This window comes from Stigmatopora argus, chromosome 23, assembly GCF_051989625.1.
Source record: "Stigmatopora argus isolate UIUO_Sarg chromosome 23, RoL_Sarg_1.0, whole genome shotgun sequence".
Lineage (NCBI taxonomy): Eukaryota > Metazoa > Chordata > Actinopteri > Syngnathiformes > Syngnathidae > Stigmatopora > Stigmatopora argus.
The window spans coordinates 5,855,086-5,880,851 of NC_135409.1; the positions used below are offsets into that span (position 1 = coordinate 5,855,086).

The 25,766-nt window shown below is 40.9% G+C and overlaps 1 long non-coding RNA gene across 1 annotated transcript in view; it reads left to right on the plus strand.

Annotated features, from left to right (window-relative positions):
- LOC144068769 (uncharacterized) overlaps window positions 1-25,766 on the plus strand; it is a 138,222-nt gene that overhangs the window by 14,263 nt on the left and 98,193 nt on the right. The window contains exons 3-4 of the long non-coding RNA XR_013298304.1: window positions 11,107-11,209; window positions 25,571-25,705. This is a non-coding gene — a long non-coding RNA (uncharacterized LOC144068769). The remainder of the gene's footprint in view (window positions 1-11,106; window positions 11,210-25,570; window positions 25,706-25,766) is intronic.

The window sequence follows — 25,766 nt, forward strand, 5'->3', positions numbered from 1 at the left end:
GGCTAATTATCTGTCATTTTCTGCCTGGTCAAATTCCACCACTGCCTCAAGTATTTGGATACACTGTACTACGGTAAAAGTGCATTATTACACCTAAAATGATCTTGATTATTATCAATAGTCTCAACAGTTGTGAATCACGGTCATTCACCTAAGAAAAAAAATGATTTTTTTAAATTCTTGATCAAAACGTGATTAATTGTGCAGTCTAGCGTTCTTCAGTGGTATTAGATGAAACCAGGAGTGCAAGAAGTAGGATAATAATTCTATGGGGTGGTTTTCAATCCTACTTTTAATGCTTTCCAATTGGACGATATGACAAAAATTGTTGTCACGATAAAAACAATTATCAGACGATGTCGATAACAATCACGATCACTATCACCTTGTTTTTGTTTCAAATTTGAAACTTCAAACTTCTGTGAATATTTCAATCAATTACTTTCCTACTTAATGAAACATTTTAGTGGGTTGGCTCGGTGTTGTCCTGCATCTCATAATCGCTTATTTTCTCAGGGTTATTGTCAGCCTCTATTGCTAACATGCTAAAAACATGCTTCTTGTCATCTTCTTCTTCTCCTGAGCGTTGGTCTGTACCTAGCGTTAGCATCTCGCATAAGCTTCCCCATTTTCTGTGGTGGTCGGGTGGTGTAATTACAGTTTAAAATTATCCCAAAAAATTCTAATCGAAAGTTTTTAATATTATCGTTGACAAAAATAATTTGACGATAATTATCGTTATGGTTTTATCGCCTCCAGCTCTACTTCCAATACACGCATCAGACCACCTTGGCGTCCAGGTGCTGTCGTACCGTAGTTAGGTGTCAGATGTTCACACATCTCGACTGAGCAAGACAGATCGCTGAGCTCAAAGCTGCCACCCATCGTCCTCCCTAAAGACAGCCCTGCGTACACATTAGTCATACCTACATGCATTTTAAGCCGCGTCCCATTCCCCATGCGTCTTTGCGGGCTGCGGGGAAACATCAACAGGAAGTGCGCGACCACAATTTCCTAGTTGGGTGTGTTTTCAAAGCGTAGGTGTTATTCTCTTTTCCCTCGCGACACTTTGAAAGGCAGGGTCCCCCGTGAATAGTGCTTGCATCTCCTGTGGTGCGCTGTCTACCACCTCAAGTTGTTTTGCCCCCGTTTGTGCGCCTATTTGCATGCGCCTCGTTGCGTGCGGCGCGCCACCTGAAAGCAGGCGCTTCCTCTTTGGCTTTGTGCACACACAAAACAGCTTGATAGATGTGGAATTGACTGTGATGTAGAATAAAACAAAAAATACAGAACTGAAATATAAAATACATGCACAAGAGGGTCTTCAGGCATCTGAAAATACATAAATCCAAGAGTATTTATGTATTTTATATATGGCACTCGCCTTGAAAAATATTACTATATTGCCTTTTCAACCCTGGGAGCAGGCAGAGAAGTAAATGAGTCATTTCCTCATCCTCCAAAGTAATAACCATAACCAAAGTGTAATGTGTTTAAGGGGCCTCAAGCAAAATTCTTAATCCCTGACTGTTGCAGGAAAGCAGTTTAGGTTTAGGATATAAGCGATGACAGGTGACCCCAAGACCTCTTTAAATGTAATGTCTGTACTAAAGCTTGATTTTTAACATTCAAACTACGCATCTTTAGGAAACAACAAGGTACAAATGACCAGCAGTGTTACTACAGAAGTTGTATTTTCTATCAATCTAATGTTATCTTCAGTACATGTTTTTTTATGCATCTAATATAGTTCTAGCATAAATGTTTATGCTTGACAAGCTTTAATTTCTATCTATTACTTTTGTAGACTCAATTAAGAGTAGACTTTTGAGGAGCTTGACGTAGAAAATAGCACCAGTACTATGAAGTAGTTTTTTCTTTTGAACATAAACATGAGTGCAATTACACATTCAATATATTCTCAGATTTGCGATAAGATAACATAACATTTGTTATCACAAATCTTCATTTTTTCATTTTTCCTCTTTAAAAACATGGGTTACAAATAGATGTGCGATGCACACAATTGTTTGTACTCTCACAACTTGAGCTGGCGTGTTCAGGTGTGATGCCATTATGTAGGAGCCTGGTGCTCTTTGTTTTTATTTGTATTTTTAGGCACACTGCCACCTGTGTTAGAGTCGGTACACGGTCGATTGGTCGCCGATCTTTTGGTCGCCGGTCTTTTGGTCGCCCGGAAGGTAAGTGATAATTACCATTTAAATTGTTGCTCAAATTCCCTAAATACAAACTGTGAATGACTATTTAGTCATACTTAATGCCCTATTAATTATTAGGCTAAAGAAAAGCTCCAAATTTCCCGGACTTTTATTGTTTTTTGTTGGAGAACTTGTTAAGACCCTGACTGACGTAGCTTCTTAAAGGGACAACACATGTACATACAAACTCTTATACACTCACACGTCGGCTCAGTGAAACTGCTCATGGCCATTGTTGGCTTTTATTGATGCGTAGACCGTGTTGTTTTACCTTGTTTTGTCGCCGGTCTTTTGGTCGCCGGTCTTTTGGTCGCCCGTTGTCGCGGTCGGGGCGACCAAAAGACCGCGACTAAAAGACCGGCGACCAAAAGACCGGCGACCAATCGAACGCACACGGTTAGAGTCGAACCTGTGCTACGTTAAAAAAAGTGGATTCATCTCATGCTATCATACTTTAATGATAACATTATTCACACTAATTGCAATGAATTCCAACTTTATGTCCCCTTGTTTAGTAGAAAACACTCCAATTATTGGCTTGTTGTATTCAACCCGTTATATACCTAGTCTGTACAACCCCTGCCTGGGAGGATTCCAGCAGGAATTGGACTGACCACTGGTTCCTTTATCCTCAAGTGGCTTTCAGACCTTTATCTTTGGGACGACTCTTGGAAAAAAACGGCAAGCACTTGGGACTAGGAGCCAGGTCTGCTTTAATCCACCAAGTTCTAAATCTCCGTATGATGCTCATCTCTAAGAACAGTGTATCCGAGAACTAGGGGAGAACCAGAGAGAGGGTTTGGGGAATACAGAACTACTTGAGGCTGTTGAGAAAGTGAGATAAATCCTTTATGAATACACAATGTTGTATTGGGAGTTGTTCATTGGATACATTTTACCCCATTGGTCATAGTTTGTTAGGGTAGCACTTTCTTTTCAAGCATTGAATTGTTAACACATTCAGAGTTTGTCTTTGAGAGCCATTCAAATATTAACCAGAGAATTTAAAACAGGTATATGATTGAACACATTAGGGATCCAACATTACATCAATTTTAGGCACATGTACTGATGGAATTGTGGCAGATTTTGCGTTATCGAAGTATGCCCTTCAAAGAAGCCGTACTGTCAAGAGGTGCAACGATACACCACACATGGCAGCGTGCATTTTGTAATGGCATAAAAGTGTCCATTTGAGGTGTGGACTTTTTATGAAGTTGAAGTGGCTGGGATGATTATTTTCCTCTGTCAGTTTTGTATATCTGTCTGTGTAATGGCAATACTTTTGCCCATAAATAAGAGCCAGAACCAGGTTAGTTTCCACTGAGTGCAAATAAGCTGCACCGGCATGTAGCCTGGATTTCATCGGGTTATTTAGTAATGAACTCGGTCAACTGTGGCCCGGCCTCGGAGTGCCTCATTACTCCCAGTAGATCACAACTTTATTATGAACCATCATGTCAGGGTGAAAGTATGATACACGGCTTTAAAATAGTGGAGCGTAAAGCAGCATTAATTTGGTCCACTTTGTGTCCAATACAAGCCTCATTGAAGGGAACTCGCAGAGAGAGAGAGAGAGAGAGAGAGAGAGAGAGAGCGAGAAGGCACGTATTGAAATGAGATCTGTCTGGCAGGGCTGCTTACTTGTGGAATGAGATGCTAAGGTGTATAGATAAATTATTCAATTTTAAGAATCACTTTTTTTTTGAAGTACAACAAACCTTCCATTTGGCGACAGGTGTAGAGAGCGATGCTGCTTGAAAACAAGAATGGCCCAGCGTAATGTACTCGCTGGGCCATTTTCTGGATGCGCAATAGCTCTGAATAATGGAAATGGCTTCCCTCAACAGCTCTATTCTGCGAGGCAATGTGCAGGGAAAATAGAAGACCTAATGCCCATTTCCATTCATTCATATATACCGGTAACAACGGTTTGGGAAGCTTTTTAAAGTCTCATCTCATTTTCTGAACCGCTTTATCCTCACTAGAGTCGCATGGGTGCTGGAGCCTATCCCAGCTGACTTTGGGCCAGAGGTGGGGGGACAACACCCTGAATTGGTGGCCGGCCAATCGCAGGGCACAAGGAGACAAACAACCATTCGCTCAGGCAATTCAGTGTCCAATCATTTACTTTCCCGGGCCACACAAAATGATGCGGCGGGCCAGATTTGGCCCCTGGGCTGCCACTTTGACACATGTGGGTTAGACGATGGTGTAAATATCATGTGAATGGGTAATTAGCACAAAGATAGCACTAGTTGCGAATAGCTTATCACTATGTTGGCAGATACAGTTCATGAATGACTTTCTGTAGGAACATTGTAAACACTGTTTTGTTTAACATCTACAGTTCATTGTTTGTTATCTGACTCAATCATTCCAACTAATTAACCAATTTCTATCGTCAGCGATAGCTACAGCCTTTATTATGGGGAAACTCTTTCCCACATTTGTAAAGTGCAAGCCTTTGCTTTACCGCTCATTTCCTGTACCGCCTCCCCTCGGCTGGCTCTTTATTTTAAAAAAAATGGGTGAAGCGCCCTCAGGCCTTGACCGCCAACCTTTAAACCGCCCGACCGCCAAGTCTCATTCCATTCCTTAAACACCGGAGCCTAGTCGGCTCTCCTCTCTCCTTGCTGTAAGCATAACCTCTCCGACTTCCATCATCTCAACTCCAGAGCCCTCACCTTCGGCCCGTCTCATTCCCTAGCCCACACCTGCAGTCTCCTATCTGAGGTTGATCTTTGCAGTGATTAATGGGAGAGGGAGGAGGAACGACCCCGACATCCCCAGCGCCCAATCGAGAGTCACCCCCTGGGGCCTCGGGGTCTAATGGGAGAGGGAGCCGACACTATTTCCATCCCCCTTTTATTTGTGTTTTTGTATGTGCGCCGCTGTAGATCTTTAGCCGAGCAGGCTTCACAACACTTTGGTGCGATGAAATATGTTAAAACACCTAGCCTCTGACCAGTGGCGGTCCGTGAATTTCCTAGTGACACCTTCAGATATCGGAATCTATCCAACCCTCAAAAACTATTTTATGGCTATAAAACCTCTACTGCAGCTACAGCTACGACACATAACAAATCATCAATAATAACCTCATACAATTGAAATATTATTTAGGAATATAGCCATATTTTACTCACCCAAAATCCTTTAACTGTACACAATATCCATCCTCCTTTCTTTCCTCCTTCTTTTCTGTCGCCATCGGAGCAAATGCTGAAAGTTGAGCCTGTTATTTCTGTTTTGGGCTTTCTATAACCAATACCTGTAGACATTGCTGTTGGAAAGATGTTTTTACACCATGCTTCCAATATGTGAAATATCCACTTCAAGGATCGTACCTGGAGAGTCATTAAGTCATTAAACCTTCCAGAAGGCTTTGTAAATGACATACATAGGTGGCCATTTTCCACCAGGTTACCAGGGAAACGGATGAAATCAAATGCACCGATCATGATTCCCCCCCGTTGCTTGTCAACTGGAAGAGAGTGAATATTAGACATTCTGCTAGGGTATTGCAAACCTCTTAAAAAGGAACGAGTGGCAAAGATGGCACATCACAAAACAGTGTTTGAATTATGAGGATAAAAATCCCACTGATAGATAAAGCCTTCCTAAAAGCACAGACGATAACTCAAAAGCTCCTTATTTTACCCCAATAAATTGACATGTATGTATGTTCTTGAAATTGTCAATTTGCAATAGTGTTTATTTACGAAAATCTGGAGCGTTGTAATCCTCTCCCCCCTTTTTTGTGTGTGTGAATCTATGATTCCTCTTTAAAGGAACCTATGGGCTAAGGTAAGCTTTAATTGGCGAGCGAGTACTTTGCTGTGGCTGGCCCATTGATTTTTATTTGCATTATTTGTTGATGGATACAAAGCTAGCGGCACTCTATTGATCAACCCCGCCAAAGCGGCGTTGAGAACCAACTGGGCAGAGGAAAGTATGTGTGATTAATCTTTGAATTAGAAATAATGAAGATCAATATTACAGTATAATAGGAATGAGAAACAGGATATTGTTGTTGTGTGGGGAATTGGAATATTGCAAGTATTGAAGAAAGAAGTTAGAATTGCTTCGTTATTTGGACAAAAAAGTGTGCATTTGTAAAAAAAAAATTGGAAATCGGTGTTGTGTGCACGAGTATACTTGATTACCCAGAAAGCCCTCTTTTTGCCCGCGCATGTGCGTTATGCGTTTCCTGGTCCATGTGTAGGCGAAAGAAACTATTCAGTGCTCGTAGATATCTGTTATACACGAAAGAGATGCGGCAAAAAAGACAGTGCGCTACAATGATAAACAGCCTCTCATGTCATGGCCACCTGGCTTGGTCGCATCTCGAAATTTGGATCGTATCGCGGGCGAATTATTCGATCGAAATTTTCGTCGTACCACGAGCATGTCGTACCACGAGCTGATCGTACCATCAGTACCACTGTATATGCAAATGTTGCAATATTGAAGGTCAGACCTTACATCCCGCAGTTCAGCCACGGCTATTGCCGTCACATGTTTACTCCTGGGTTGCGTCCCTTCCATCCCTATCAATCCACAGGCAAAGATTAGTGTTGTTTAACAAGGTTTTGTAGGCTGACTTTGACACATGATGCCAGCTTCCTTTCAGAATTTATTCCATTTAGGGGCTGCCAAAGTGATCCCACTCAATCTCTGTTCTCCACGCTCGTACAGATGACAATGATGCTAAATGGATTAGCACAGGTGATTATTGGCGTTGTTGCAAAATGTTCAAGTTACGCCATTGCGGAAAGAAAGGGACAGAGCGATGCGGCAAAAAAGGGTGAAGAGGCAAATCGGCCATGCTGAATATGGAACAGAGGGCGACATTGGATTATAGCAAAGCAGTGGTTGGTGGCTTCAAGGGGAGAGGTGGAAACTATCGTCAGCACAATGCCGAGAGTCTTGGCCGCAGATGAGTCGGCCGGGAGGATGGTCGCTTGGATGGGATAGAAGAGGGACTGCAGGAGGGAGGGATCGGAAAGAGGGAAGACAGATGGACGGAGGTGTGAGGAAGGGAGGCAGGCGACGGCATGTCGACAAGGGAAGAATTGTTTCGGGAGCACCATGCCAGGAAAATGCTTCCATGAGGCTGCCAGGGCAAAAAGAGGGAAATCTGGATGGTTGGTGACTATAAATAGTAAGGCGATGATTCAAAATTTGTTCTAAAACAAAGCATTTGGAGGCATGTTTTTACCGTGCGGTCGATTGGTCGCCCGTCTTTTGGTCGCTGTCTTTTGGTCGCCGGTCTTTTGGTCGCGGTCTTTTGGTCCCCCCAACCGCGACAACGGGCGACCAAAAGACCGGCGACCGAAAGACCGACGACCAAAAGACCGGCGACAAAACAAGGTAAAACAACACGGTCTACGCATCAATAAAAGCCATCAATGGCCATGAGCAGTTTCACTGAGCCGACGTGTGAGTGTATAAGAGTTTGTATGTACATGCGTTGTCCCTTTTAAGAAGCTATGTCAGTCAGGGTCTTAACACGTTCTCCAACAAAAAGCAATAAAAGTCCGGGAAATTTGGAGCTTTTCTTTAGCCTAATAATTGCTAGGGCATTAAGTATGACTAAATAGTAATTCACAGTTTGTATTTAGGGAATTTGAGCAACGATTTAAATGGTAATTATCACTTACCTTCCGGGTGACCAAAAGACCGGCGACCAAAAGACCGGCGACCAATCGACCGTGTACCGTTTTTACGATTTATGATTGGGATTGAAAGTAATTTGTACTGGATTAACAAGTGAGAAAGGATTCATCAAGTCATACGGGAAAAACGACAGCTGGAAACAAACTTTGAATTGACAGTTTATATTGAAAGGTCAAGTATTCCTGCTCCTATATCAAGTTGGTCCAGCCTTCTCTTCACAGAGCCTGGTTTTAGCTTCTGGGCAGTAACAGATCTGTCCCAAAAGAAGGGAATTATCTTAGGATTGCGATTTTATGGGCACTAAAAGGTCCAAGTTTAGGCTTGTTTTATCACTGTTTCTTTATTCTCGCTGGTCTTCCTCATACTTTTGTCACAGTACTAACCAGCTTCATTAGCAAGCATCATGCCAAATTGAGAAGTTTACAGAACATCACTGAGAGGAGCAAGATCAGACGCGACAAAAGTTCCTTGAAATACTTTTAAAATGCGGAAGTCTCCATGGTAGGCCACTTTGTATGGCAACGCTAATATGCAACCAACCATTCATATTCGAGGCCTTCCAGATAGCACCATATGACCATAATTGATTGTAGATGAAAGCATTTCAGCACAACGTTGTGCCATGCTGAAGATTATTCCTAAAAGAGTCTAACACATCTAGCACAATACTGTTACAATTTGACAGTAACTTACTTGTGTCACGATATCGCTTGTGTGAGTGCGTATTTAACTTCTGCAATCTGACATCATTCTTACCCTTGTTAAAATTAGTCTCCACTTTTCCTCCATAGATTTTAGTTTTAAATGTATGTAAATATTATTAATTTCCGGACAAAGTGGACTCCATTAACAATATGTTGATTATATTGGATTTAGTATCTAACTGTACTGCTTCATACTGAAATAGTCATTTTCTACTTTTTTTAGGATGTTTCTTTGCAACTTCACTTAAGCTTTTTTTTTTACTGTATCTTTCATGCCTGTGTACCAGGAAACCACGATTCCTACCTTTTTGAGGCTACTTCAATTTCTTGAGAATGAGTTATGGACTTCATCAATTGCAATAACACATTTGAAATTCCACATCTTCACATTCCCAGCGTCAAAGAGCTAATCCTCACGCACCAATGCAAAGATGTTTGGTTTGTTTAAAAGCAGTGGCTGTTGTAGGTTAATGTCAAGGTCAAGTTATCTATCTCGTTATACAACTACTACATCTATTTTTCTTTCTTTCTCAATTTATTTAGCTCTTTCTCTCTCAATATCTCTACATCAGTTTTATTTCTCTCTTCCTTTATATCTCTCAGCAACTGTCTTTCGATATTTGTATCGCTCTCTCTATCTCTCTGTAATGTCTCTTTCCCTCGCTCTATCTCTTTTTATATATTGACAGTTGACAGGGAATGATGCAATAAATTGCTTGAATGGTTTATTGGCTCATGGAGGACAGCAGCTCCTTGAATGAACCTCTGAGCAAATTGTAGTCCAACAAATAATCGAGAGGATATGCATCTATGTCAAGTCTCTGAATTGCCTTTGTTTGTTTAGACGCTTCTAATTTGAAGTTGCGAAAGGATTAGGGGAAGGGTGTCAGACTCGGGTTGGTTCGCGGGCTGCGTTAACGTCAACTCTGTTTCATGTGGGCCGGACCATTTTAGATAAAATCTTTAGATTTTTTTATTTATAAATGGATTAAAAGACCTGAACATTCAGTTTTTTTATAGATCTAAAACAATGTTTATTTTAGCTTTTTTTTTTAAATATATTTTTAGATTTTACAAAATGATTTTTGAACTAAAAACACAGAAAAAATGGATTAAAAAATGACAATTATTGATTTAAAAGGGGGAAAATCAGGAAATTTAATATACATCTATACTCTTCATTTTAATTTGATCCTAAAACAGAAAGTTGGCACTCATGATTTACTTTCCCAGGTCACACAAAATGATGCGGTTGGCCAGATTTGGCCCCCGGGCCGCCACTTTGACACATGTGGATTAGGGAGTCTGTCTGGCTAAGATGTGAGGAAGTCCCTCTCAGAGCTAGTTCGAGTAGTGAGGTTGGTGAAATGTGCAATTTAGCATGTAGACAATTTCATACTTTAAGTTACATTTTTCCAGCCGCCAGCCTGCTGGTGGCATTGCTGAAAGCCCCCCATTCTGTCTTGTGGTGTGTTCACGGGAACAAATTGTCAGCGCCAATGAAACTTGGACCACGCTGTCTGTCAGATTGAATGTCAGAGTTGATTTGATTCCTTTTTGCATCACATCTTGCATCCATCGCACGTGCTATTTCTCACAATTTGTCATCCTGCAGTCACAGCGACATGAAGTGCCTTAAAAATGTGTACGCATCGATGGCCCCCTTTGAGGTTCGTCTGAGTTCAAAACCTTCGGGGCGGCTCCTTATTTGGGGCAGCAAACCCAGAATTCCGCTTCCCCTTGACTTCAATTTCCACTTCATGGACATGTTTTCCCCCAAACTAATCCAAGAACTGGTTTAGTTACTGAGAACACTTCTATCAACAAGCAGTATACATATCAAAATGTGTGAAAACCAGCATGTTCATTGCTCTCGATTTGCTTTAACCACAGTGACTTAGCTCTAGGGAAAGGGTGTCAAACTCGGGTTGGTTTGCGGGCCACATTAACGTCAACTTGATTTCATGCGGGCTGGACCATTTTAGATATAATATTTAGATCTTTTTATATAAAGTGATTAAAAGAACTGGATTTAAAGCCCTGAATATTCAGTTTTTTTATAGATCTAAAACAATGTTTATTTTAGCTTTTTTAAATATATTTTTAGATTTTACAAAATGATTTTTGAACTAAAAACAGAAAAAAATGATTAAAAAATTACAATTATTAATTTAAAAGGAGGAAAATCAGGACATTTAATATACATCTATACTGTTCATTTTATTTTGAGCCTAAAACAGAAAGTCGCCACTCATGATTTACTTTCCCGCGCCACACAAAATGATGCGGCGGGCCAGATTTGGCCCCCGGGCCGCCACTTTGACACGTGTCTTAGATTGAACCCTAAACTTAGTCACGTGAACAATTCCTCATTTTTTCCAATCCTTGCAGGAAATTGTAGAATTCAGAATTCATTTTTGATTGATCTATGGTGATAAATTGATTGGTAAAATTCAGGAAAATAACCAATATTTAAAAACAGGACCTTTTTTCTGTTTCAGATCATCAATTTAACAAATGAATGTGGAGGCCGAAGGTGGACCTTTGCTTTTTCTGGAAGCCGCCCTCGGATAAGAAAAGTTGGCCCACCCCTGGTCTTAAAAGGTAAGGCTTACGAAAAAACAGTTGACGTAAAGGTCAAATATATGCTGAAGTAGGGCACGGTCAAACCACCTCGACCTTAGTTCAATCCCTGTTTTTTTATGGGAACAAGAAGGCAATTAGCCAGTTTGTTGATCTTCCTTCCCGAATAGGGGTTAGGGTTAGTGTGCCACATGTGCTCTAGGGTGAGTCCAGCAATGTTTTCCCTACACGACGATTTGATTTTTTTCCCATCTTAGTACGATAAAAAGAGAATTTGTCATTGCAATAGCTGTCCACAAGGAGCAGAAATGCACATGATTTGAAGATCTTAAGAGAAGCTTGACATTCAGGCATTGTTTGGTGCTCTGGCCACTGGGCCTTCACACCCTGCTGAGTTCAGTGAATGGACAATTGAACTTGGTGCTCGCTTGTCCTCACACATCGTACTCAAACATGCACAGGGCAACTGAGATCACACATCGAGGCGGAGAGAAGACTATCTTAGAAGTTAATAGCTAGAAGGCATGTTTAAACAAACCAAGAATTGAGTTGATTAAGGCACACTTTTTGCATTGAAAAAATCTCAAGGGACACCACCATCTGAAAATCTTTTCATTTCAAACAATGTCGCCTATATTAACAATAATCATTCCATCGAAGTTTTACCAGCAGGAATCACATAAACCTCCCAAATGATTCCAAAATCTCATTTTTCACACTGACCTAATGTCACCAAAAGTTGATGTCTGCAGACCTTGAAAAACTCCCGGTTCGAGTGATGCAAAAATAAGTCATGCCATGTTTTTTATTGCATAACTTTTCTCCAAATATGACTTCAATCTCCTAATACTTTACGACGCCAAAAGTTGATGCCCTACAAACCAAACAACTTCCGGTTCAGATTCAAATTTATAATAATCATAACCCTAACAAGTATCATCTATAATTTAACGTTTATCATATTTTGATTTGAACAGTTCCATTTTAATCTCATAGTGATATGAATTTCTCTCTTGGAATATTACATTGTATGACTTCTTGCAATTTCCCGCCGGCACACCTGAACATTGCTCACGGCACAGTGGCTGAGAAACACTGGATTAAGGGAATTTGCCCGGATGCTATGAAATGCTCCAAAAAATCTGTAGTTTGAAAGTGACATTTGCAGCAAAGAAATTTCTCTGGACAGGATGCACTGATAAGCATCAAAACCGTCCTGCTTGCACTTTGCTGCTATTCCCTAACCATATCGGTACTGTCTAAAGGATAACAACTCTGGGAAGGTCACGCTTTATAATGTTACCTGTCAGGCAGCCAATATGCCATTGCCCCGGAAGAAATTTAATTAACTTGAAACGACAGCGGAGAGAGAGAGAGAGACGACATTAAAGGGATTGAACGATAACCAGCTTTTAATCCTGTCCTGGCAAAAGAATAGACGGGGTTGGAGAATCCTTCTATCGAGCTGCCATGACTTTGACGGAGGTGGAATTCTTTTAACGTGATATGCGGTGTAATTAGTAATGTGTGTGTGTTTACAAGATAAATAAACCACCTTCGCATCCCTTCGTATATAAAGGAGACTTGGTTAAAGGGGAGAAAAATAGCTAGGGCTCAACAATTTATTCTATCTCAGAAGCTAGTAGAGAATGCTTTTATGCTGCATTCAGACTGGCTGAGTTGTGTCGTGTGACAATGTGTTTCATTCATTCATTTCAAAACAATAAAATGACTTGAATCTCGCAGTGGCGGTCCATGAATTTCCTCGCGACGCCTTCAGCTGTCGGAATCAATCCAACCCTCAAATACTTTTATGGCTATAAAACCACTACTGCTGCTACACATAAAAAATCATCAATAATAACCTCATACAATTGAAATATTATTTAGGAATATAGCCATATTTTACTCACCAAAAAATCATTTTTACCTGCACACCATATTCATCCTCCTTTCTTTCCTCATTTTCTATCGCCATCGAAGCTAATGCTGAAAGTCGAGCCTGTCCTGTCGTATTTCTGGCATACGTTTTTATTCGATTTAGTGCTGAAAATGTTCGTTCCCGGTTGTGACAGGCTTGCTTGCTTTGGAGTTGTCCGACATTTCTTAAGTCCGTCTTGAAAATGGCTTTGAAAGTAGATCTGCAAACAAATCAATTTCTTCTCCTCCTTCAGCCATTGTGGGTTGACAAAACCGCTATTAAATCAACACAACAATATATTTGCTTGTGCAGCTCGCTCCAGATACAGTTTGGTAGCTCTGGCTAGTCCACTCTATCACTAGCCAATCATAGTTGGTGAAAGCGATGACGTATCCCTACGCCTGCGAGAATGCAATGACGTATCCCTACGCCTGCCTTGGGGTTGCCAAATCGAATTCTGATTGGTTAAAGCAACGGTTTTATCGTTGCTTGTTTTATGCAGCAGAACCTGCAGAACTGACTGTGAAGGCCTCAATGCAGATTTCTGACCCTGGCAACAAATAGCTGAAATGTGATTGGTTAGATGCTTAAATATGAAAACACATCTGGAAGCAGCTCAACCAGGGGAAAAGCAATGAAAGGAAGCTGATAAACAATTTGGAATTATTAATAAGTATTCATGGACAAAACATAATTAACATCAGTCTGTGATTCAGATATTTTTTTAGACCAGCAGAGAAGGCCTTGCAGGCCCTGACGGTCCACCACTGGAATCTCGTAACGTTATGACTTTCATTCCTACTTGCTAACCGTAAAAGGCAGGCTTCACGTGCACCCGCATACTAATCTCAACTTCTACACCCTCCACAAAATGAAGCAAATTTAAGGCACTCTGATAATAAATTAATTTCGAAAATACTCTCTATCCTAATCACACGACTCCAAAGTATTCTCCATCCATATCTAGTACTAATAATCTTTTAATGTATTGGAGCATCTCTGAATGGCCTAAACACAACAATCAGTGTTTTGATCTGCCTCTACCGCTTTGTGCGCATAGCCTTACGGGACCTTCTCGTGTTTTAAAATATTCCCACAGAGACACTTAGTCTAATTAGTGATCATTCACGCTCTACACTAATTAGTCCAAATGTTTTTTTTAGCATATCATCTAAAACAATAACGGCAATGCGAGGAAGCCGAGTGAGGGTTCAATAAGCCTCGCTCAAGCTCATTTAGTCAGACATGCATTGTTTGTTTTGATTGGCCTATTAGATACCGCTAACGAATAGAGACTGTATGAACCGCTTATTAGTAAGTCAGGCACATTCAAAATATTGTATAAACTCAGGTTTGTAGCACCAAAATCAGAACTGAATCCTGATTAGCAGAAAGACCCTTCATTGACTGACCGATAATTATCTACTTAAGGTGCATTTGCCTCTGGAATATTTATGAGACAAACATCTCCAAGTTTTTTTTTCTCCCCCCAGACTTTGTTCAAAAGCAGTACATTCTCAACTTTAACAACATTGATTTTTGTCCAATTTGTGCCCATAAAACGTATTGGCTTTTGTTTGTTTCCGAGCTTCCCGTAGATCCGAATCATCCCTCCTTGCCTTTGAAAGCACGTGAGGAAGGGGGGAGGGAGAGTGAAGATAAATCAAATCCTCCCCTGTTCTGCTTTCGAGCGCCACAGGTCCATGAGGACAGTGGCCACTTCCTTGCATTAATCTTTTAATGGACTCTCCTCCCTTCTCTTTGGCAGCTGCACTTCCTCCGACAGGTCAGCCACGATTGCCAGGGTCATTAGTCCCGTGATAGGCTGAACGATAAGATCAGCAACAATCGGGACAAGGTGTGGGAGAGACGGCGCTGAGCAAGCGACATAGCTCCGAGTTATAGAGGGGGAGGTGAGAGTCTTTGCAAGGTCGCTGCCAGAGCGCGAAATGCTCCATTTAGCACCCAATGTTTGGGTTGGTGATCCAGTAGACATATTTCACGTACTGGGTGCTTTATTCTGAAAATAGCAACAGCACCATTGATGGAATTGTCTCTTTTGTAACCCCCAAAACATTGGAGGAACCACACGTTTTAGGTTAGCGTTTCATAAAACTGGGGAGAACAATCTTTTTGTCTGTCGGTTCTCGCCGGCAAAATTAACTACAGACAAAAGCAGTTCAATCCACAACGTCCCAAGAGAACAAACGGCGTGGAGTTGATGGTTTGATAGCGCCGAGATGTATTTCTTAATCAACGCCGGGGTGGAGGGCTAACACAGTAAATGTGGCCCACTACTCACAACAAGTCCTCTGAGAGATTACACCAATTGCCTTTTCAGAAATGAATTCAGTGACCTACTGTAATATGAAATTCATTTGCACAATGCCAGACGAGTGTGTGTGTGAGGACGACTATGTGTATAAGGAAGAGATTGTAATGCATTCCACGCTTATGCCGCAATGCCTTTTGAAACACAATAAAAAAAACACCCAAATGCCAGAGAGACCAGGATAGATTAGGCATCAGTTTACAGCTATGACAGCATATCTGATCACCGAGTAAATTGTATGGTGTGTGTCAGGTATCGCATGTTGTCATACCTGTACATTGAATCCGATTCAAGCCAGATGTGAAGTGGCAAAAATCCCCAACTAAAAACTACCGTATTTTCACGACTATAAGGCACACATAAAAGTCTTAAATTTTCTCCAAAATAGACAGGGCGCCTTATAATCCAGTGCGCTTTATATATGGACCAATACTAAAATTGTTATCACCATAAAATACAATAAATCAGTCGATAGGGTACACCATCCTCTACAGCTCTCACAACTATGGCAAGCAGCCCCCGACTACTATTTTCCCCGTAGAAAAAGTACTGCACAGTGACTGCTGGGATATATAGTTATTTTGTCAATACACCCAATGGATTGTGGCCTCGACATCGACATCAACACAGCTTTACGAAGCATGGAAGACAGCGTTGGAATAGTTACGCTAGCTACTATTTGCGAATGGATTGTGGCCGCCTGGACGAACGTATAAAACTCAGCGTTTTTGATGACTCATTTGGACAATTGTTCAATTTGGACACAGAAAATGAGGACTTTGATGGATTTGTGGGTGATGATGACGTGAGTACATTATAAAATGGCTAAATAAAGTACAACCAAACTCAGTTTTGCTTCCGTTGCCTTTTTAAAAACGTGTTTTTAGCGTGTGGGTGTAGCTTGTATGTTTAAGCTGGTGTATGTTTTGCCATGCCTGGCTGCGTCTATAAAAACGGTGCGTCCTTTGTGTGTAAAATACAGATATAGCACTCGTTACTGACACTGCGGCTAAAAATACAATGTGCCGTATAGTCGTGAAAATACGGTAAGTTGTATGGTGTGTCAGGTATCGCATGTTGTCATACCTGTACATTGAATCAGATTCAAGCGAGATGTGAAGTGGCAAAAATCCCAAACAACTGTTGTTTTGTCTCAGTTCTAGCAGGGATGTATGTTTGAGTGGGTTTTCTAGCATGGCAATGGCGGCAAATTCGGTCAAGACACATGGCCCCATTTGTTCAATGGCTTATAATAGACCTCCCCGCCATTTACTGTGCGTGCACCATTAGCCTGTGATGACTTTGCACTTGATGACTGAGATTAACAAGGTAATTTGGTTTTAGGGAAAGTGCAAAGTACACCTTGTCGAAAACAATTAGTGCATCTAAATCAGCAAGATCACACATCCACGGCCATCAATTCTCGAAGATGTATCAGCAGTATTGGTTAGGTTTACATGGGAATCCATACAAGATTAAAGCTGACATTCTAAAAACCTGCACACAAAAAGAAGTACTTAAAACCCAATTACTTAAATGACCAGCACAAATATGGCTTTCCGTAGTATCGCATTTAAACAATGTCCAGGCTTCCTTTAAATAGGTTGCGGTTGGGAGTAATGGATGGAAATGGAAAAGTGGGCAGCGAGATCGGGAAAACAGATGGGTGAAGGATTGTGACATTGTGGATTGTCGTCCAAAGCACTAAAAGCTTTAACAGGATTGTTCAAGATACCCCACTGGCTTTTGTTGCTTGCAGCGTAATGATCAGTCGGGGGGCTATTTTATATGCTGGATGGATAATTAAATGGGTGGGTACAGTTCTGCAATCAATATGAGCCCAGTGATAGAAAGTAATATTAAAGTCTGTACTGCAAATATGTGGAAATGTATTTTTTCAAGATTGTGAGGACCTGTCTTTCGTTTTAGCGGACAGAAACCAATGGAAGTTATCGAAATCATTTGTGATAATACTAACTGGTGGCTCTACCATTTATGGATTCATATATAAATATAACCCCTGATTCAAATGTATCACTAGATTCATTGATAACTTCATCAATAGCTGGCACTCATAAGCATTTTAAGATCTAGGCCACCTGTGTCAAAGTGGCGGCCTGCGGGCCAAATCTGGCCCACCGCATCATTTTGTGTGGCCCGAGAAAATAAATGATGAGTGCCAACTTTCTGTTTTATGATGAAATTCAAATTAAGATTGTCAATTATTTCCTGTGTTTCCTCATTTTAAATCAATAAATGCAAACAATTTGTACTAATTTGAATGTCCAAAAATGATCTATCGATTAGCACGATCGAGAAAGCTGTCAATTTATTAATCGATTAATTTTGGCAGCCTAGTTGGAAGACATAATGGCCCTCCGGATGTCATCAAAACTACCACGTGGCCCGCGACAAAAAATGAGTTTGACACCCCTGATCTAGGCTTTGAAATTTAAAGTAATGTCATTTCAAATGACGCAAATATGCCCGTTTTTGCACATAAGTGGAAGCGTGAGTCGAGCAGGAGCAATTCCTGCCAAATTGCAAAGGTACATTTTCATTTTGACATTTGAGATGCTCGATTGAAATCTTTTAGACCGGAGATGCCATTACAGAACACGGCTGCTTTAAATGTGGGTCACCTATCGACTTAACCTCACATTGGGCGTCGGCAGGTTCTCATTGGCGTGTAATTATGTTGGGAATAAATGGGGCATTTGGCTTGTGGCACTCCACCAAACAGCAGCGCTTGTAATGGACGGCGTGAAATCCATTTGTTCTCCGCTCCTCTGTCCTGATCCCTCTTCTCAACCTCCATTAACTCTCTACATTTTTCATTTCTTTCTCTGAGCCCCTGCTACCCTTTGTTCCTCTTGCCATCTTTGTTTCTGTCCCTTTTTTTGGGGTAGCTAGCTCCACTTGATCTTATTCTGGTCTGTCCTTCAGCTCAAAAGAAGTGGCAGTTAAAGTGCAAACTTCCTTGAACCGTCCCGTCGATTTGTTTTACTTGCTAAAGATTATTCCGATCGGACTTTAGCTTAAGCATATTATTAGCCAAGAGAAGCTTTGAGCGACTACCGGTGAGTTCCGTCAATAACTGTTTGGGTGTCTTAATGTGAGGTGACCACCTCGGTAATTGGGCCTTGAGGCTTTTTACCTGGGGGGCATCGACCGATCAAGTCGAGGGACTTCTTATAGTGTACTTGACTGCTCATCATTGTGGGAATACTTTGCAAAACCTTGGTCCATTCAGACGGTCGCGACTTTGAAAGATTCCAAAAATTTACGTGACCCAAGCTCTTTCAATTTTGACCTTAATGTTCAGGATTGCAGCAACAAAAACAAAATATATATATATGCATCCAACAAAATATAACAATGTTTATTCAGTGCTATGGTTATCCCAAATATAATATCGAGTGACCCAAAATGTAAGTCCAAAATAAGTGACTCACGGGAATATAGTGATAGATCTGTAAAAACGGCTTCAAGAGCAGGTTAAGAAAGAGTGAGATCAATTTAATAGGAAAAGGGTTTATTACCAGACTGCAGGATGGGGAGAGAGCTCGAACAGCTGTGAACACGCTCAGTCTGTTGTCCTTGCAACTCTCTCCGAATGAACAGTGGGTCAGTCTTTATATAGGAAAACAGGGTATAGTATAGTTTCTATGACAATAACCAAACTTTGGGCAAAGTCTGATTAATCAGTGGCAAGTTTCTATGATTACGATGTTTCTATACTTACAAAAACTGATACAATATGAACAAGCAATTGCCAAGCGTCTTTGTCATCTTATCTTACAATCTTATCTTACATATAGAAGCAGCAATTTAACGTTGTATGCAAATGAACAAAAATAAAAAATGGTGTCTTCCCCCCCCCAAAAAACAGCCCGTCTTTTTCCTCAAATCCTATGTCATTGTTTTTAATCTGGACTAATTAATTTGAAGAGTACCCTTCACAAAATAATGAAATTGTCGACGAGAGCTTGTCTGTGAATCCAGGGCTCGTGTTGGAGCAGCATACTCCAGCACTATTCAATAATTAAGCACTTTTATGAGTCACTCAGGGAATATCTCCTATTCAAAGCATATGGATGATCTTTTTAAAGGGCTTGTGAAAAAATCGCTTTCCTAAAGTTTTGCTGGGAAGAGTCGCTTTCATTTTTGGAGATATAGACACATCTAATGTTCATCGTGGTTCAACAAATCAACAAGTATTGATCTGATGCGCAACAGGAAAATTCTTGATTCTTAGATGCATTATTTTCTCTGTTCTCAAACTCTGTTGCCTCGTTGTAAGGGAGTTTTTTATGTACAATTTTGATGTGTTTGAACCAAAGTGATGTCGCCAACCATTTACAAGACTTTCATTCTGACGTGCTCATTAAAAAAATACAAAATAATACATGAATCAAAATATGCTGCTGTATCTGTACTTCATGAAAAATACAAATTATCTAGGGTCTTTTCGTGAATAAGTTCTTACCTCAGAAACCTTCACATCAAAGTGTAAACACTTACAATGTTGTTGTAAACAGATCCTTCATAAGCAACGGCAAAAATCAAACCACAGCGCTAGGCATTTTTGGATAGTTTTCATCAAATTCTGAACTTCTTGAACAAGTTTTCAACAAAAAGCTCTTCCATGTCAAGCTTCAAAGCCCCATTTCTGTCTGTTATTTGGGCCTGCCATTTCCTGTCCAAAAGGCAGACAGATAAACATTTCACTTTACGTACAGCAAGTCACAAGGAAGCTGTAGGTTGCGTCTCTCTGAGTGCCCGTCTCAGGCTGACAGCAGGCGGTCCTCCAAGCATTCCGCAAGAACCGACCGTGACTGATTTCTCCCAGGCACGGCAGCACCGCAGGAAGCTAAATGCATGTTTCTGTTTGATTTGCTTTCAGTGTAACACTGCTTGACATTTTGTCTTTTGGGTGGACTGTCTGGATCACCAAAGAGCGCACATTAGTGCTTTTTTTTGGTGCTCTATTCACAGCTTGATGTTGCAACTCGCACAAAAAAACGAGCAGATTTTCAACTATTTTTAATCTGAAATTTCTTTCCTGCAACTGCCATACCTTTTTTAAAGCTTAGCCCGATGCTAAATATTTTACTTTAATTGCCTCCGGTCAGAACCGGCCATTATGTCCAGTCAGCATCAGGTGACCAAACTTGGGATTTCAATTCACGGGTTTCTGTGAACTACCATCGTTAGGGGTTGATGTCATGATGGTCATGTTACAGATTAAGCCGCAATGCTTAATTGTGCTCTAATATGTTACTTTGCTCAACTGTCTTGTTCGAGAATGTATCTAAACCAATCTGAGTTGTACAAGTGTTCAATATTACCGTATTTTCACGACTATAAGGCGCACTTAAAAGTCTTAAATTTTCTCCAAAATAGACAGGGCGCCTTATAATCCAGTGCGCTTTATAAATGGACCAATACTAAAATTGTTATCACGATAGAATAAAATAAATCAGTCGATGGGGTACACCATCCTCTACAGCTCTCACAACTACAGCAAGCAGCCCCCGACTACTAATTTCCCTGTAGAAAAAGTACTGCGCAGTGACTGCTGGGATATATAGTTCTTTTGTCAATACACCCACGAAGGGTGGCAGGCAGCGCCGGGCTAGTTACGCTAGCTACTAGCTGGCTACTATTCGCGAATGGATTGTGGCCTGGACATCAACATCAACACAGCTTTACGAAGGGTGGAAGGCAGCGCCGGGCTAGTTACGCTAGCTACTAGCTAGCTACTACCTAGCTACTATTTGCGAATGGATCACCTGGACAAACATATAAAACTCAGCGTTTTCGATGACTCATTTGGACAATTTTTCAATTCGGACACAGAAAATGAGGACTCTTACGGATTTGTGGGTGATGATGACGTGAGTACATTGTAAAATGGCTATAAAAAAAGTACAACCGAACTCCGTTTTGCTTACGTTGCCTTTTTAAAAAGGTGTTTTTAGCGCGTGTCCGTATGTTTAAGCTGGAGTATGTTTTGCCATGCCTGGCTGCGTCTTTAAAAACAGTGCGTCCTTTGTGTGTGTCAAATACAGAAATAGCACTCGTTACTGACACTGCGGCTTTAAATGCGATGCGCCATATAGTCGTGAAAATACGGTATTTGAAAGGTTAAACTATCCTTGTGTCAATATCATCCTAAATTGAATTAGCACGAGGCTACTGATTGGAGCCAGTGATTATTCTTTACGTTGCCAGGTTGAAATACTTGCATAAGGCTGTATGTTTCTTACAGCACAATTCTGGAAAGTTTGATGATACAAACAAGTCTTCTATTTTGTATTGGCATTATAATTCTCTTTTGAAATTGCAACCTTGGTGCCAGCGGTCCAATTGTATTTCGCTGAAACTTTGGTGTCTTTGTTGACATCTCAAATGATCTAAAATGTTGTCAACATTGATGTACTAAGCAGGCCTTTTGTGTGATAGCGCAGGAATAAAAAAGTATTCACCATATCTATTGTCATATGGATGGTGGATGTTTACACTGACAGTCTTCCTATATAAGAATAAACATTCAGGTGTGAATAGCAAGTGTGAAAGCCCCTCATGGCATGCGTGTGTACTCTGTGGAACAGTTGCCAGGGCGACGTTATCACCTATTATCCGTCGCTGGATGCAACAAATCTAGCCTATTCACGCTATTGTTTTTTTATAGAAATGGAGGTGACAGAGTGATAGCGCAGGGAGTTCTTTATTGATCAGCACAAGACTCGATTTGTCCCATTTGTTCTCTGGGAGCAGTTGTACACGCCCTCCTGTGTGTGTAGGTGTGTGTGTATGGTGTGCCGCTGCTTTCTCGTTCGATTGTGGTTTATGGCACCTGTCATTGGTATGCGGAGGAGTGTGGGCCACAACAAGCTGAGCCCAAAGAATCCCCTGGGAAGGATGAGTGTCTGAGGTGTGTGTCAAAGGTGGCCGGCTATGTGTGAGACAATTGCCCAAGAATTTCTGGAAAAAGGCGGACATTGAAAAAAAAAAATGGTTTGGGGCATTGATTTACCCCTAGTTTTCTGTTCATTCCTACTACAGTGGTACCTCGAGATACGAGCTTAATTCGTTCCGGGACTGAGCTCGTATGTCGATTTTCTCGTAACTCAAACAAACGTTTCCCATTGAAATGAACGAAAAAACAATTAATTTGTTGCAACCCTCTGAAAAAACACCAAAAACAGGATATTGGAAAGGAAAAAATGTTTTATTTGTTCTAATTCGCCATCTATTAACTAAGTATCACATAACTAGTGCTTTAATATTACTAAAATGTGTTTAATAGGACTAAAATTATACGGATTTCGAAGGGGGGACAAAAAGGGGGAGAGGGGCTGGGGGGGCTTTTTGCACGGCAATACGCTCGTAACATAACATAAACAAATTTAAATGAACTTGGATTACGATGCAGACACACTCAAAAATAAGTTTATTCTAACCTAACACTAAACTTAGTTCTAATTCGTTTGACATTTTGATACCTTTCTTCTCCTGGGTTGGCTTTATTTGCCCCGCCTCCACACTGACTTTCAGTCAATATCGAGGGTTGTTTGAGTTTGTATTCCCTTCAAAATATTCCCAAAATGATGCACACAAATGTCCTCACAATAGGATAACGCACACCATTCGCACTGACTAACGGGAAAAAAAATACTGGAAAAATGCAACGCTCCGCCCAGTGCTCGCAGAGACATTACAGAGAGGGAGTTGCGACCAGAGACATTACATGAGGGAGTTGCGGGGAGAGAGACAGTGGCCATGATGTTCTTATGAGCAGCATCTTGCGTCCGCTGTCTGCTCGTATCTCAAGATAAATACTTGCCCGAAATTTTACTTGTATCTCGAATTGCTCGTATGTCGGGCCACTCGTATGTCGAGGTACCACTGTATTTGAATTAACGACAACAACCCTTATTGATAATACAACTACAGCAACAGAAAATAGATTAAACAAAAAAAAACGATAAATGACATCTTGCGATGCGACGTCGTCAATTTAAAAGGTATCACCGCTCCATCTTTTTTCCATCTAAACAAATGGGAAAGCGTTGTTCGCTCACACACAATTTTTCTTAGAATTCGTTTTCTTTGTATAAAACACACGGGTGACTTCATTGTGTCAGAGAGAATAGGTTAAAAGAAGTAGAAAATTGGTAGTATAGTTTAAGCGGTGATTTGCAGAAATGATGCAATGCCAAAAGAGAAATGTGAATTTATAGTTGGTTGTTTTGCAACACTTTATATTTAGAAACAGTTGTGATTGACACATTGTGTATCAGTTGTACCGTGCAAGATGGAAATAAGGCCCACATAAGGCTGTAGGTTTTTATGTAAGTGCAATTCTGTTGAGTTTAAAGACACTCAGGTATTCTAGTTTGTAATGGCATTTAACACACTTTGAAAGAGCAATTTTGGCGTCAATGGATGTGAAGGTCAGAATAAATATATTGCTTAATGGAAGATTTAAAAATTCGATAACTACCTCATTAAAAGTTTAAAAAAATACTGTGTCAAAAATAAAAAAACAGGTTCCACAGGTTTTACCTTTTGAAGGCAAACTGATTTCAAAAAATAGACTGGAGTCTAACAACACATCTCTGCAAATTTCAGATATTTCACCCTGCTTACACTCTTTGGTGGGAGGCTGAGTGTTTGTTTACCTTTCCAAATTGCGGCTATGGCAAACTGTACAACCCTGCTTGGTGGAAACGGGGCTTTAGTTGCATCAATTTGTGTTAAGCTGACAAATGCTCACAGCCACACAGGCGGTTAAGCTGGTGTGGGCCGACATTGTTACAGGCTGCTGTGAGTGATTTGAGCAATTCCTACTTGACTCCATGTCTTGGGCTCGCTGAACCCCCTCGACGCTGCCTGCAATGTAAGACGAGAACAGGCGGGGGCGGAGCTTTTCCTTCTAATGATTTATGCTGCAGACGGTCCTAACGAAATGTAATGCTCATCTAATTAGCTTTCCATTTTGCAAAATTGATGGAACTTTCAAAAGGCGGTGCCGCTGTTATAGTGACAGGGGCAATCAATGATAACCGGCAGTTACTAGTTTATTGACACGGAAAATGGGGCAAAAAGGACAACACCTGGCGTGATATTTACAACAGCAAAATGTCAGTTGGAGGAATTTAAGCCTGATGTTTTGTCTGGCTTTTTAGCAATTTCTTCACGCAATGTCTGAGTTCTTAGAATTAGAAAACGATGTAGAATTTCATGGGGGAAAAATAGAGCTTAGCCATACACAATGAGTTAAGCTTGGGTTTTAAAAGGTAAAACTTGGCAAAGCTTTATACTTAGGTGGTCTATTTAGGCATTTAGGCAATAACATGTAACCGTTTTTGGACATTTTCAAGTGTTTCCTGAAAAATAGATAATCATTTCATCTATAAAATTCATGTTGTCCAGGTCCTGAAGTAGCAAAGCCACCCACCTTTTTTTTCCCGAAATATTTTGTCTGCTCTTCTATTTGATTCGTGGCATTTTATTGCAGCTTTTGTTTTTAGCTGGCTGACCTCATTTTGTCAGAAAGGTTCTATTTAATTGAACAGGTCCAGAGGTAATCAGGCTTCACTAAAGTCAGTTAAAATCAACTCGGCCAAAAAAAACGTGATTAGCCACAGTTAATGATTTAACAAGGGAGAAAACACTTTTTTTTAAAGAAACAGTGCAGCATAGCAACTAACTTTCCCATACACATTACCAGTCCATTTCTTAAAGCTCACTTTTACTTCACCTAAAAACTGGTCCAATCCTGTGGAAAGCGTTCACTCTGACTCCCCCTTTCTCCCCCACATCTCTCTCTTAAATGGAACCGAAAATGCTTTTAAACGCAAACCTGCACAGCCCTCCAAATAAAAGTCCTGACCCACTTGTCTTCCACGTCGGCTTTCGAGATGGCCTTCCTCTGTTCGAGGAGATATATGAGATGGAAGATACAAAGCCAAGGCTCTTAATAAAAATCATCCATTTTTGTCAGAGGCAGCCAGGGGAACATTTGCAGCAGCGTCAATAGACAGCTACTCCCTGCCTTCTCTCCCCCGCCACTTTTTCATCTCCATCTCATCTCTCCATCTTTCTGACTTTCTTCCAGAGCGTACATTGGTGGAGAGAGAGTATGACCTCGCCTGACACGGATCGCCCCTAAATCATTGCCATTCTCACTCTGCTTTCCTCGCCATTCATTTTTCGCCCATCAAGTGGCGTTGAAAGTTCCACTTATCACAAGGTAAGGGATGACAATCGCCTGCCGTTTATTTCTCTCAGTTTCCCCAAATACGCAAGTGTGT